Genomic DNA, 15,661 nt, shown 5'->3' on the forward strand with positions numbered 1-15,661 from the left:
CTTGGTGGCCAACTCTGTGGATATGAAATTGTGAGTAGAACCAGGGTCAAAGAGAATAAAAGCATCATGTTCTCTTATCTTTCCCCAAGAATGGCATAGAGGAGATCCTTTATGATGAGTTTCCTCCTCTTGGATTTCGACCAAGGTAGCTCTAGGAGGCTCGTGGCTAGTGTTCTTTTGGGGACAAGCGCGATACGCATGCCCTTGCTCTCCGCACTTGAAACAGTGGTTATCCTTGCGATAACACTCAAGCTCTTCAGGAGAGAGTCTATTTTTGCCTTTGTAAACTCCCTTCTCCTTAGCTTTGTTGGAATTGCCCTTAAGAGGCTTTTGGACATTGTCCTTCCCCTTAGCCTCATTGGAACCCTTGTTTTCTGTGGGCTTAGAATTTCTCTTAGCCCTTGTTTGGAAATTGATTCAAGAAGCCACCATAGTATGGTGTATAACCGTGGATATGGTGCGTGGCCTTTGGGAGTTGACATACTCCTCCATTTTTTTAGTTAATCCCGCACAAAAGTGTTGCTTTTGCTCTCCAAAATCCATCTTTTTGAAGACAGTGGCATTGAATTTTAAGTCCCAAAACTTGTCTACATATTTGTGAATGGATTTGTAGGAAGAGAGCTTCAAGCTTTGCCATTCGGTGAGTACTTTGTCTTCGGCATCGGTGGCCAAAAACTACTTCATAATGGAAGCTCTTAACACTAGAATGGTAATAGGACACTTTTGTGTCCTGTTAAGTGACCATTTTGCTTCAATTATTTGAAGAGTATGAAAATGAGTTTCCGGGTGCTATATATCCACAAAGTTGCCTTATGAGCTGAAAAAACTTAGGATTTTTTTTGGAGTATCGATCTCACCATTAACCTTACTCTTGCACAACATTTTTGAACCTAAATTGTGTGAAAAAACGGGTCCTGTTTTTGGCTTTTTTTCAATTTTTGGCAACTATACCACTCTAAACTTCATGTTTGTGAGGTTTATATGGCTATAGGTTAGGACTTCGTAGTTCTCAACATGTTTTGATGCTTGTAGGGAGAGCGAAGTGTTAAAATTGAAAGTTATGACCAATTTACAAGAATTGCATAATCGTGTTTCTGGCTAAAATTAGCACTTTTATGATTTTTTTGGTGGCTTTCTTGATATCCAAATTCAATTTTGATTGTGTAAGTGTAATGTATAACATAAAGCTAATCTTCCTTGAGTTTTGGGGGACCTAATATGCTATATAGCATAGTATATGGTGATGGTTGAGTTTTTTGTTTGCTGAAGAATACGATATATTTTAGAGTAGCAAGTATAACTTTCTCAATATTGCTAGTTTCTTAGGCCAATTGTGTGTATTTTGTAGGTAGTAACCATATCTAATCATAGACTACAAACTTGGCTAGATATTGAGTAGTTTCTATGGTTTCTAGAGGTCATAATGCTAAACCCAGTTTTTTCATGTTTGCTGTATTTAGCACTTTATCATTGCCCCCAAGGTTCCAATTCTAAGAGTTCCATTGTCCTTTTGACATGCTCCATGGCTCCTTTTGAATCCAAAGGCCCAAAGGGAACCAAGAAAACATGTATATAGTATCTGTATTGAGCGTGACTATAGAAACTTTGATGATAGGTCCGCAGAATGGAAAAAATGCAACTTTTTTGTACCTATTTTTTTTGCCCAAAAAAAAATTAGTGAGGTAAAAGCAACCATATGTTTTGGTCACCAACCCATTGAAGTTAGCGGGGCATTTTATCTCATGTCCTACAAAAATCCCCACTCTTATTTATATGCAATCAACCGTAAGAAATTGCTATTTTGGGCAAAATGCACTGGTCCATCAACTTTGGAGGCTTGTAGTGACCAAGTGATGAGAAAAATTACAAGTTTCTCATTTTTTCCATATATAGTAGTTATTGAACTATAAGCTCATGAAAGGATTTTTCAAAATGAGTGGATCTACTATGGTTTTGGAATTTTTTTCCAAAACCCTGAAAGGACACTTTTATGTCCTGTTAGGTTACCATTCTAGTGTTAAAGCTTTCCTTCCATGTTTGTGGAGCTTCACCCTTTGCCAGTAGGCTAGACCACCATTGCCTGGCGACTTTTGAAAGTGCATAGCTACATGGTGTAGCTTAGAGGACTCCGTGAATCCCTCATCTCCAAACTCCGCATCGAATTGTTGGATAAAGCCCAAGACTTTGTCCGTAGCACCAAAGGTTCCATTGTAGGTAAGGAAAGAAATGCTCTTTCCTCCCTCTTTGAACTTCTTGAGCTTGGACGACCTCTTCCACGTGGCATAGGATTTCCTATGGCCTCTTCTTTTTTATGTTTCAAAAGTTGCACCATCACTTTCTTCAGAAGATGAAGAATTCAAGGAAGATAGAGAAGAGGGTGACCTCTTTCTCGCCCTTTTCTTGCTTTGATCTTCTTTGTCTACACCATGACTTTCATAAGAGGGAGAGTATGAAGAAGATGGAGAAGAGGGTGTCCTCTTTCTCGCCTTTTTTTTCTCTTGCTTTTTGTCATCCCTCTTTGAGTTCTGGTGTGGAGAATTGTGCGATGGTCTTCTTCGTTTAGGAGGTGATGGAGAGCGTTTAGCATGCCATCTTCATGGAGCCATCTCCATCAAGGTGGCAAGAGACTCACTTATTTCTCATTCCTTTGGTGGGGGCTCTTGAGTTCTCCTTTGGGAAGGAGATGCGTCATCAAGGAGAAAATTTTTGAGCCCTTTGTATGGATCCTCTTCTTCTTCCCAAATTAGAGAGAGGCCTCTTTTGGAAGTCTCACAAGGAGGTTTCCTAGGTGCTCTCTCGTCATGGTGGTGAGCTTGGAGAATCCCATGAGCACAAAGCTGCCGTTGCACTTCACTTTGGAGGGATGGATTGCCCATGGCTTGTTAAAGCCTAGAAACAAGGCAGCTAACAAGTGTAGGGGCATCATTAGTAGTCTGCTCATTAGCAAAGTCAAAGTTATCAACATTAATTTCACTCTCTTTACTATTGTTAGCCATTCTAACAACTTTTGGCTGTAAACTTTCTAGGTGTACTTTGGAACTTCAAGCCCTAGTTGCTACTCCTCTTTACCCCTTTAGAAAAAGAACTCAAGCTACTATACCCGTGGCTCGAATAACATTAATTGCAAGGAATAGAAGAAAGGGGTTTCAACACCAAAACAACACCGGCTCCTGTCAAGATTCTAATAGCTCAATAGTGGTTAAGCCGTAGGCTAGGCAAGCCCCATAGGACTCCACTACTAAGACCATATCTCTCGACAATGATGCCCCGTTATCTACACGAAGGCAGGTGCACTGCAAGGCTGAAAAATCCCTATTCTACTTACTCAATTGCAATTAATAATACCAACCTTTTATAGCTAGTTTGAGGACCTCCCTTCATGATCAAGAAAATAGGAACCTTGTGCTCTGATACCAATGTAACATTTAATGGCCTAGTAACTTGTGTGTAGCAAAAAATAGCATAGACATAGTTAGCATTTCATTAGAATAGACTCCTAATGATCGAGGATAACAAGAGTGCTTGGGTGAAGAGAGCAACAAAAAGCATGACACCTAGCTAGATAGCAAGAACAATACTTCAAAATAGAGAGAAATTAAGCTATTGACAATAGTTGAGGACCGGATTTTCATGGAGCCGGTCCACCCTCCAAAAAGCTTTGTATTATAGGTTTCTCCCATCACATTTTACAATAAAATTCTTTGTGTTCCTTCAATACTAGCTAGTGCAATGAAGATGGGAGCTTCAAGCACTAAGCAAAACACTTATTAAACACAACATCAATTTTCTCACGGTCTCAGACCTAAGACCTCACACACCTTCGAAGATGGTGAGAGCTAGCGGGGTATGAGTAGATGGAGGGGAACAAGGAGTAGTCTTACGAGAAATATGTACATCTCCTCACATAATCACTCATATTAGCATAGCATAGATTAGTAATTAGCTTGGTGGAGGAGATGAGCATGCATTGAAGCTTGGCTCTTGGTTGGATTTGCATCACAAAGCCAAGAGTTGTTGGTGTAGGCCTCCCTTCTCACAAGCTTGGAGTAGGTGGTAAGATTTTCCTTAAAGCTTGAGAAGGAGAGAGAGAGAGAGAGAGAGAGAGAGAGAGAGAGAGAGAGAGAGAGAGAGAGAGAGAGAGAGAGAGAGAGAGAGAGAGAGAGAGAGAGAGAGAGAGAGAGAGAGAGAGAGTCTTCTTGCTTCACACATGATCTAGTGTGAGTGTGTGTGGATAATGACTTTGAAAATTCAACCCCCTCTCTCTCTTGGTCGACCCCTCATGCTATTTTCTCATGCTACCACCCCATTGGATTAAGTGTTTTTAAACTAATTAAACTAGATTTACTCTAGCCTAATTCTCATTGGTCCACCTCCAAGGCCATCCAATAGGATTTGAGTACACCTTGTGGGCATCTGGGCTAGGGAGCTGACATGTGTCCCTCTTTCCCTTTGTGTAAAGGAAGCTTATGAGTGTGTGTGTGTGTGTGTTTCTCTCTCATCCCCTACTTGCTAAGCTTATGAGTGTGTGTGTGTGTTTCTCTCTCATCCCCTACTTGCTAGGCTCACCCCTTCCTTTTAGGAGTTGTGAAGACTTTTTTGTTCCACACACAAGCATCCAATTTTCCTAAGCTTTGGACTTTTGGACACAACCTTTGAATTTTGGAACCTTAGCATTTTGGAAGTCTTAATGGGCTGAACCTTAGGGTCTTTAAAGCCCATTGTTGCACCTTGCTCTTTTGCAGATGGCCCCCCCTTTGGATCCCTACTGTGGTGGCCGGTCTGCCAGGTTAACCAATATTCTAGCTTTTTCTCCCTTGGCACCTTTCCATATTAAATGATCAGTTTAACATGAGAAAATCATTTAGGAGAATTAGATATTAGTTATTATGACATTGGCTATAGCTGTGAGGTCCTTCTCTTTCTCTCTCTCTTCTTTAAATATCACATGGGCTCAGCGTGGTTGAGTTCTTCTTCCATATCGATAAATCAAGTTAACATGTCATCATTCTAAAATCACTGACTTAGATATATCTAACATCATGATGCAAGACAGAGATAGAATCACTTATTCAATTACATAATTTACATTTTCCACAAGTGAGACAAAGATTGAATCATGATTTTAGTTTCACATTTGTCATCGGTTTGGTCGTAGACCAAAAGTCATTACAATGTTTTAGCCCACTCTATGGGCACCATTTAGACAAAGAGAGAGGTCAAAGGTGCTAGGCCGGGTTGAGGGATTAATTTTCTTGCCACTTTTAAGGTGTATAAGCACATTGCTTAGAAATCCCCTCTTGTTTTTCTCATGGGGCATTGGCAAGCAATTCAAGCGGCATTTACAAGTATGGCACATGGAGAAAACATCCATGCCTTTAGTCCCGCCCGAGGGGGGCGGGGGGGGGGGGAGTGTTAGTGGATATACACTTGAGGGTAGCCCATGGGAAATCTTTCTTGCATTTGTTTTTGGTTTCTATCTACAAATCGCAAAGAGGAGGGCAGTGGGCTATAGTTTGTGTCTTCGTGCATGACCCCCAATACACAATGCCTACGTAGATGCCCTTCTAGCCAAAATGGAGCATCATGTTGTGTAGATCATTGTGGAGGTAGTCATGTGTATGCACACACTTTAGGGTTTGGAGAAGAGCATTGATAATTTGCAAAATTTTATTTTGGAATAGCTCTATTGTTCCTTCAATGGCTACATAATCGTGAATGGAAAATTGACTCCCATCTGCATTGCACTCTTTTATACATTGCTCTACATGGCCGTCGTTCCAAAATTGTGAAGTGAGCATTGGACGCTCCACTTGATGAGCCATGGCAAGTGGATATATAATTGTTAAGCCGAGGGAATTTTGGATGTTTTACCTTAGTGGAATTTGGAATATCAATTTTTGTAGTTTTGGGATTCCAAGGGATGTTCATGGGAAAGGGCGTTGCCCATTAGTATTCTCTAACTATGTAACTGTCAAAGAGTATCTTTCTCAGACTATGAAGGTGGAAGTTATGGCGGAATTAGTGTATTTCTATGTTTTGTTCTAGTTCCATTCTGATTCCTGTGTTTGTTTGTTCTGAATGTCTTTGCCTACAACACTTGGCGATCACGGTGTATGTGTGACGTAGCATGGACGGATTCAGATTTCTCTTGTGGGAGCGAGTGCTAAAGAGACGGAAGTAGTTACTGAATGAAGGGAAGACGTTCAAAATAGGGAAAGTCTGTATGGGCAGTTATTTGTGCTCTAGAAGAAGACAGTTACATTCACGTTGATGGAGTTGGGCTGATTTTCAAGTGGAATGGAAGAAATCGTTTTTCATGCACATTGTTATCGTCTCTGTGTTTCACTATTTATGAGCCAGAGTCGTTGTCGATTTTGAGTGCAGAAAGTCATCAAAATTCAAAAGTTGCCCTAGAAGAAGCAAAAGAGGACACATATCCAGATTGGACAAGAAGATTTGGATGTACCAGAGGATTATCTGAGAGACAGACAGAAGGAAGAAGTGGAAGATGAACCAGATTTATTATCATAGATTTTGAGGGTCACCAGGAAGAAATTCCGGGGGATCAGTTCCACCAGGGGGGAGTTATGGGAGTCAAGTTCCACTAGGAGGAAGTGTAGGAAGTTGAGTACCACCAGAATCAGGAATCAGATAGGTTGGCAGAATCAAAATTCAAATCAGAATGACTGTTGCAGATTTTGAAGTCAATTGCGGAATCTGGAATTAGAACTATTGCAAACATGGAAGTCAGAAAGAAGCCAAATTTCAATCAAAGTTCTAGCGGATAAGCGCCACGGGGAGTCAAAAGAAGAAGAGGAAGAAATGCAAGGTATGCATGAGTCGGAAGCATGAAGTGGAGGATTGCCCATGTGCAGTTGATGAGTGTTCAGAGGGAGATGCATGTAGGAAGTGGTGTATGCTGGATTTATGTTCAAAACTTCAAAATTTTAGATGAAGAATGCATAAAGCATCAGTTGATGGGACACAGGTAGCATGGGATAAGTTGGAAGATTTTGAGGATGACTTAGAGAGGGCATATGAGTGGTTGACTAATCATAAAGGAAAGAGGAGGACATCATGTTCTAGCAGGAAGGAGGTGAGAAAATTGCAGGAAGCATGTGAGAGATTGAGGGATGCATGGGAGTATACTTGTCCAATGAATCCAATGGTTTTCTAAACAAGCATGGAAATCACAGGCAGTTTTCATGCAGGTATACTCCGAAATAAAATGGTGTTGTTGAGTGGAAGAACATGCACATTGCAGAAGTTTCTAGAGCATTGATGAATGAGAAGAACATGCCTCATTGTTATCGGGTTGAGGCTTATGCTACATGAGTGTACATTATGAACAGGACCCCTATTGCTATAGTACATGATATGACACCTAAAGTGAAGTTCAATGGTGAAAAGTCGGTTCAGCTGTGATGTTCCTCCTCAATAGCCTCAAAATGAATCATTCTATAGGGTGGTTTACTTAAGGTCTTATTGGCTGCAACCACGTATATGCCATGTTGCATAGCAAGTGTCGGCGGCGGCGGTAACCCTGATGGAAAATCATTTGGGAATACATCTTTATATTCTATTAATAAATCTTTCAATTAATTAGCGACATTTTCTTAGTTTTGTGAGAGAGAAGTTGCCCTAGTTAGAAGACAAGAGAGAGAAGCATGCGGCATTGAGAGGAATTGTCATTCAAAACATCATTTGATAGAAAATGACACATCAAGTAACACAAAAAGAGTTCTTCTATTTCATCTTGAGAAGGGAGCTTCATTAGCCCGATTATAAAAATAAGTGGCAAAGAAGGAACATCCTTCTTTCCAACAGTGGCACGTACACGCCATTGGATTTGAACATCAAACTATTGTGCTCATAGCTATGTTTTAATGATGATCCTAAACTATATTATCACTCCCGACTAAGGACCACATTTGCTTGATCCATATTCATGACAAGGATATGTGGTATCTTTGAATCTTCAATGGCACATTCTTGACTTGAGTATCCCACACCTCCGTGTCATGTTACTTAATCATCCCTAACTTGTAATGGTGGGAACTCAAAGTCTGGGGAAAATTGAGAGATACTGCAGCGGCTGAGTTTGAAGATGAATTAAGTGATGATGATGACGGATGGGTTGGATTGGAGACGGACATCAATCATGTGGAGATACCAAAGGTGGAGGAGAAGGAGGTGTAAAAGGAGGTTGGCCAAGAGAGCCTAAAACTGCCCCTAGATACCCCTACCCTACCACTGGAGTGTGCTCATAGAGTGGAGACAGAATATCCATTTTTGAAATTGATGTCGGTGTTGTCACTTGCCAATGAGATTTATTATTCAGAGGAGAAGAAAATCATACATATTGAGGATGTTGTTCACAAAAATCAAAGACCATTTGAAGAGGCGGATAATGTGAGGAATGGACAGGTGGATAGTCGGATGAACGAAGAGGTGATGGATCGAGAGAGGAATGAAGAAGAAGAGGTGATTGATTTATTTTTGGGTTCAATTGAGAATGTATGTAGGATTACAAATGAAGAGTCAAAGTAGGAAGAAGTTTCAAAAATCAGATGTACTCAGGAGGAATTTGCAGCAACAACAGTGAACAACTCAGTTTCGGAGGAATTGTCACCACGACGATCCACTGATGTAAATATGTAGTTAGCAAATCCTATAGAAATTGTATCCCAACAATGTACACAACAGTTTTGATCAGAAAATAAATGGGGGGTAGCTCAGCAAATGCAAGTGGGAAGTCAGAAAGATGACCATGTGGAGGATCAGCAATATTAGCAGGATAAAAGGCAACAAGGTAAGGAGGAGCAACATGAGGTCAGGGAACAGATCCGGGCAGAAACCATGGTTACCTCTATCCTACTAGGGAAGTGTGTCCATGAAGCACAGGAGGATTATTCCTTTTCGACTGATCGAAGTGCCATGCTAATTGGGAATTCACATACATTTGAAGAGGACAGTTGTCAGCAGCAAATGGAGGATGTGCATGCTAATGCGGATATCATGGTAGAATTTTTTCATTTCAAGCGAACTTCAAAGAAAATGTCAAAAGAGGATTTCAAAAGAGCCAAGCAACAATTGCAGCAGAAAGGACCAGAAGATGACAATAGCATAACGGAGGAGATTGAGGATGATGATATTCATCTTGGAAGTTGGAGGTGGCATTCAATATTGCGGCAGTTTCATATAGATGGATATGAAGAGATATTGAGGGCAAATTTTCAGTTGATAAAGCAAGTCAAACTTTGGAAGATGCCGAATGTGATTCAGAATCAAATTCAGATTTCAATTCAAATTGAGTCTCAATTTTGGATTTGGATTCAACTACAATTTTGGATGCAAAGACCAATTCAGATGCAAATTTTAATGGAAGCCGTGGAAAGCTCGATGAAGAGGTATGAGAATTACTGTCACAAGGAGGATGACATCGATACTCAGTGGGGATTAACAACATCATTTTATTCTTAGAGTGGACAAAATCAGAACAAATAGGGTACTGTTGTATAAGGGACATGAAGAGAAGTATCCCAAGTGTCAGATTTTGGTTCAGATTCATATTTTGAGTGAGATTAAGATTCAAATTCAGATTCAGATTGGAATTTAGATTCAGGCGGAAATGCAGATGTAAATTCAGATATTAAAAGTTCTTGAAATTCCACAGTGGATGTTGCGAAAGGCTAAAGATATTGCAGCAAATGATGAAGTCATCTTTGGTAATGCAGATGGAGCTGAATTATATCATGGCAATTGTCAAGCCATTTGTCAATTTGGGAGTCAAGCAGATGATGTAAACGTGGAAGTAGAGGATATTCAGCAGAATGTAGATTTAATGACAAAGTATGCTCAACATGCAAAACAGATTTTGGAGGAATTTTTTAGTGCATGGGGTCTGAGTATCTATATATATAAATATATATATATATCTATTTATATTTATATATTGTATGTATGTATGTATAGATCAGAATTTGGCAGCTAGGTGGAGTGGAATTGGAAGTGGAAAAGCAAGCAGATCCGGATTTTGTGGCAAAAAAGGCTTTGGAGACAGATGCAGAAGGTGTTGCTCGGGAGTAGACTACTTGATCAAGGGATTGTGGGTCCAGGTTAGCCTATGGCTCTAGCCACCGGGCTGTGCTAGGTGTTAAGCCGAGGGAATTTTGGATGTTTTACCTTAGTGGAATTCACAATATCAATTTTTGTAGTTTTGGGATTCCAAGGGATGTTCATGGGAAAGGGCGTTGCCCATTAGTATTCTCTAACTATGTAACTCGAAGAGTATCTTTTTCAGAATATGAAGATGGAAGTTATGGCGGAATTAGTCTATTTCTATGTTCTGTTCCAGTTCCATTCTGATTCCTGTGTTTGTATGTTCTGAATGTCTTTGCCTACAACAATAATTTCATGACGAGCAATGTTCAAAACTGTAGCTTCCTCTTTAACCCGTTGATCCACCATGGGTCCATGAAAGTGCACTTTCAAAACTTTTGCAATGTACAATGAATATTTAAAGGCGGGATGGATGACATCCAAAGGCTTCAAGTGTCCCCATATTCCCTCTCCCATCTATGGAGCCAATATGTTGAAGATGGCGGCATCAGACAGAAGATGTAAAATAGGGGGAGCTGAGAGAGATCCCAAGCGACAATGGTTGACATAGCAGTCTCTTCTCTAATGATGACTCCTAGATCCTCAACAACATTGGAAGAGTTGGCTTCCACTCTCTTGCACTTTGTTGATCTTTCAAGCGTCTCCTTGCTCTTGAACTCTGTACACAATTGTTGCACAACTTGTATGCAAGTAGCTATGCTCAACAATGTAGTAATATCTAGATTTATTAGCTCTTGAAAGGTCTTTGGAACTTTCCCAATAGTCTACTTGACCATGTTCAATAATGAACCTGATTTCATGAGTGATATGTCAAAAGCAATGGGCGCAAACATGATTTGGAGCTTCTCAAATACAGACTTGGTCAAAGTCTCTATAAAGTGGTAATAGTGCTCCAAAGTGGTAAGGTTTAGACAACGGTAGTTAGCATACTTCTCTCCTTGACGAAGTGTATCACCCCCCTTTGAAGTCGTAGTTGTCAAAAGTGATGAAGGGTCTATGTCAGAGCTCTCCGACCCCAAACTATATCTAGATGTCTCAGTTAGTATCTCCATACTAACTCTCATGAGTCGCTTCCCTACTTGTTGCACCTAAGGCTTGTCTCTCCGAATTAGCACTACGTGTCGACGAGGGAGGTGGTCACATCTGTGAAGTAGTGCGATCACATATAGTGCGCCAAACATCTATAAAGGATGGAGCATGCTCATATAAGCCACATAGTGATTCCAAGAGCTTGTTCCTCTCAAGACTATGAAGATTAATTTATTAATTTGTCATAGGTGACTGAGTGCATCCGCCACTACATTATATCTACCTCTCTGATAATGTATCTAATAGATTCATTGTTAGAGTTCTTTTCCGAGGAATTAGCGGAAGAATGGCTAGAAGAATTACCATTCTTACCATTCTATGTGTTCTGAGAATTCTGCGATGTCCCTTGAGAAGACTTGTTCTCCTTAGGCTTTCCCTTGTTGTGCTTCATCTCTTGGTCAAACTCATGTAGGATCTTCGCCCACTGAGATTTTCTACCCTTCAATTTGTTTTTCCTTGAAAGCCATTTTAGACTTTCATGGTCCGTCAGGACCTCAAAAGTGGCACCATATAAATAACATATCCACACTTAAGTGCATGTACTATGGCTAGTAACTCTTGCTCATAGGCCGAGTAGTTACGTTGGGTACGTTCTAACTTTTTACTTTTAAATACAATCAAGCGTCCCTTTATATAAGAACATCTCCAATGGCCGCATTACTTGCATCTGCCTCTAAGACAAACGGCTCATTGGATCCACTATAGTCAATATAGGTGCAGCTACTATAGCCGCTTTAAGATTTTTAAAGCTTTTCTGTTGGGTTTCCCCCTAACATATACTCTTATTTTCCAACATCAATCGGTCAGTCAACAGGATTGCAATTTTTGTGTGGTCCTTTACATATTATCGGTAAAAGCCCGACTTACCCAAAGATATATATAGTTCTGCGAGATTTTTTGGTGCCGACCACTTGAGAATAGCTTCCAATTTCTCAAATTCCATATGCGTTCCCTTTGCAAATGGTTGAAAGCATGAAAGGGTGGTCAATTTTAAGGGCTTTTCTAGGTAGTTTTTGAAGTAGTTCTTAGGTTTTATTTGTTCCCTTCAAATAATTTATCAAGGACGTGGAAGATTGCAAGAAATGGAAAATGCCCCCACTTCAAGAATGCCATCATTTTTCTAACATCTTTTACGGGTAGAGGGTGACTGTGACTTTTACTGCATGCCAGTCTACACAGCAAGAAGCTACCCATGCACTACTCCATCTTCATGCACCCTGCGTGAATAGAGCAAGGAAGAACTGTGGACGCCTGCCCTCTCTGTGCAACCTCAATCTTCACTGGGTGCTGTAATCCCCCCCCCCCGCTCTCTCTCTCTCTCTCTCCATCTCTCTTTTTTGTTGGAGTTGAGCAATGTGTTTGTTTGAGGACATTGTGAATCATGCTTTGTGTTTTTTTGTTTGTTCAATGATATGAAGACTCCACTATGAAAGTGCACCATGGCAGCAGCTAATGGTGGTTCAGCTAGCATGCTTTCATCTAGTAGCAAGCCTAGGAGCTCCACAACATTGGGCATAAAGTCTAAAACTATCGGCGACAAAAGCATTGGTACATATCAATTCTGTCTCTTCAATTGTAAAATGTTCTTTTCAATGTTTGTTTATGTTTGTTTACTCTGTCAAATGTGGTTTGCAGAAAGATCTTCTTGGAAGATTCAATACCCCAAGAAAACTCAATTCTGCTACACACGAGAGGAGTTACATGAGGAGTATGGCTTAAGCTTGGAGGAAAAGATCTACCAACACCTCGGTGAGGCTAATGCCACATATCAGGATTGGTTGTCAGTCTTCATGAAGAAAGGGAGAAGGGCTATAAAATCTTTCTGCATATGATGCAACCTGAGTTTGTAGATGAATGCAGGTTATTGTTTCACAAAGTCTACCAAAGCATGCCAGCCAACAAAGAAATCACACACAAGTTTGCAACGTTGTTTGTTTACAAACGATGCCCAGCTACTCGGCAAGATCCTGCAGGTCAAAAGGTTCCATGGGCTGCTTTTGGTGAGTAGGTTTTGGACCATTGCAAGAAGATTCCGGGTGGCATTAACAAGAAAGTAAAGAATTGTCTGGAGAGAAATGAGGGGACATCACTTCAGCCCTTTCGTCTTGACAAAGTTGGGGCAAGTCAAAAAAGTGGGCAAAATGCTCTCTTTTCTGGCAGCACTTCTCTAGTTAGTTCCTCCTTCATTAGCCATCAAGTAAAAGCACAGGAGATTCTGGATGCAAAAAGGGATGCATTAAAGGTTTTGAACACAACATTGGATAATGTGAGAGTAGAGTTACAAGACAAGAATCAAAATATGCGGAATATACAAGGGACACACCTATGGTAGTGCTTCAGGGGAAATTGCAAGAGCTCTAGATATTGCGGTCCAGCATGAAAGGAGTTGTCGATACTGACCCTGATTTTTTGGTGATTGAAGGCAAGATGGCTGCTTTAACTAGTGCACTCACAGCGCTTGGGGCTGATGCAAGAAGCTTGAACATAAGAGATGAGGTGGATCGTCTCAAGGTATGTGTTGACCACGTCAAGACAAGATTTTTGTTTATGTGGTAATGCCCTGGGTACTTGACATGGTACTCTCTTCATTTTAGGTGGTTGTTTTTGTCATGCTAGTTATTTATGTTTATGTGGTAATGCCCTAGGTACTTGACATGGTACTCTCTTCTATTTAGGTGGTTGTTTTTGTCATGCCTGTTATTTTTGTTATGGTGCTAAGTGCCCAACCTACTTGACAAGGTAGTTTTTTCTATTGTGGGGTTCTTTTGTGACATGGCTATTTTTCTATTAGGTGGTAGGATCCAAGGTACTTTATATGGTAGTTTTTTCTTTTTTAATACTTTGGTTTTGCACTCATGTTTAGTTCTGTCATGGTAATATTGCCCAAGGTACTTGGCATGGTAGTTTCTTTTAACATGGCTCTCTTTTTGTTATGGTGACATTGACCAAGTACTTTTCCATGGTGGTTTTTTTTTTCTATGGGTGTTTGTTTTTTCCATGGAAGTTTGTCTGTTATTGTGGTACTTGTCATGGTAGGTTTTTCTACCATGACAGGTGTAGGGGTTATGGCTATTTTTCCAGGTATCATGTAATGGCCAAAATGCCTGTCATGGTACTTCTTTTGATCGTGGTGGTGTTTTTTTCATGGCACTATTTCTTGTTATGGTACTTTTCTTTTGCTATGGTTGTAGTGCCTAAGGTACTTTTCTACTTTCCATGGTATATGCCGTGATGTTTTTAATGGAATGACAATTTTGTATTATGGTGGTAGTGTCCAAGGTACTTTTCTACATGCCATGGTATTTTTCATTGCCTTGGTGGTTTTTTTGGAGTGCCAGTTATTTTGTTACGTGGCGGTGTCCAAAGTAATTTTTTATGGTAGTTTTTTTTTGTTAAAGGTACTTGTCATGGTACTTTGGGCTATGGTGGTGCTTCTCAGATCTAATCCCTGTGGGCATTTTGTTCTTCATTTGTCATGCAAAAAGAAGTGACAGACTTGGAAGCATTAGCGAATTGTATGTGCAATAGATCAACTTTTGTGAGAGCATGTTGGAGCAGGTGAAGGTTGGTGACACAATGTTACTGCTTCCAACAATTGGCCAGCACTTGAGCCACTTGCAGGATATAGTCTCTGTTCTATGTGCCGCATGTGGTCTTGCATTTATGGATTCCCATGTGGTTTGTGTATACACGCTAGCATGCGGTCATGCATACCATGCTCTGTGTTTTGTTGCCTGGCTTGGATCAGAGATGGTATGTGCGGACGCCTCTTGCAAGAGGAGTATTCCAAATTCACTTAAATCAATGCTCCTACATATAGGTTGGTTGATGTTGCTCCAAGTCTCATATAAATCCAAGAACTATTTAGGTTGCCTTCAAGTATCTGTTGATTGAACAAGCCTGAACTTCACTGATCTTCTTGCTGGTTCTGGCCATATTCCTTGTGTGGCACCGATACAAGATGACATGCCAAAGGTTGCGTGTCAGGACAAGGGCAAGGCCGGACTAGACAAGGGTAAGGCCGGGCTAGGCAGTGTGGAAAGGGAGTCCAACTAGGGCAAAGGGCTAGGAGCTTGCTGTATAGTGGGAGGTTGGGAGGTGGACTCCAAGGCACTAGTTCCCCTAATCTTACATTGGTATCAAGAGCCACAGGTTGTCTTTTTGGGGAAAAGAAGGGCGTGGTGCTTTTTAGACACACAAGGACCTTGCATGAGTTGCATGTCATGGTCAAAGCCATGGAGCCTGTCTCTTGCAAGGGGAGGACAACGAAGTCAAACCCCTTGTGCAGGCGGGCTTGGCAAGGGGAGCCGTCGGGTGAGGGTGCACCAAAACGGCCAGGCGCAGGCTCAACGGGAGCGCCCTGGGCTGCCGACCAAAATCCGACACAGTAGAGGCACCCGCCTCGCATCACATCGACCCCGCTTAACCTTCCTATGCTCTTGCGTTGCCT

This window comes from Adiantum capillus-veneris, chromosome 29, assembly GCF_014529385.1.
Source record: "Adiantum capillus-veneris isolate H3 chromosome 29, ASM1452938v2, whole genome shotgun sequence".
NCBI classification, from domain to species: domain Eukaryota; kingdom Viridiplantae; phylum Streptophyta; class Polypodiopsida; order Polypodiales; family Pteridaceae; genus Adiantum; species Adiantum capillus-veneris.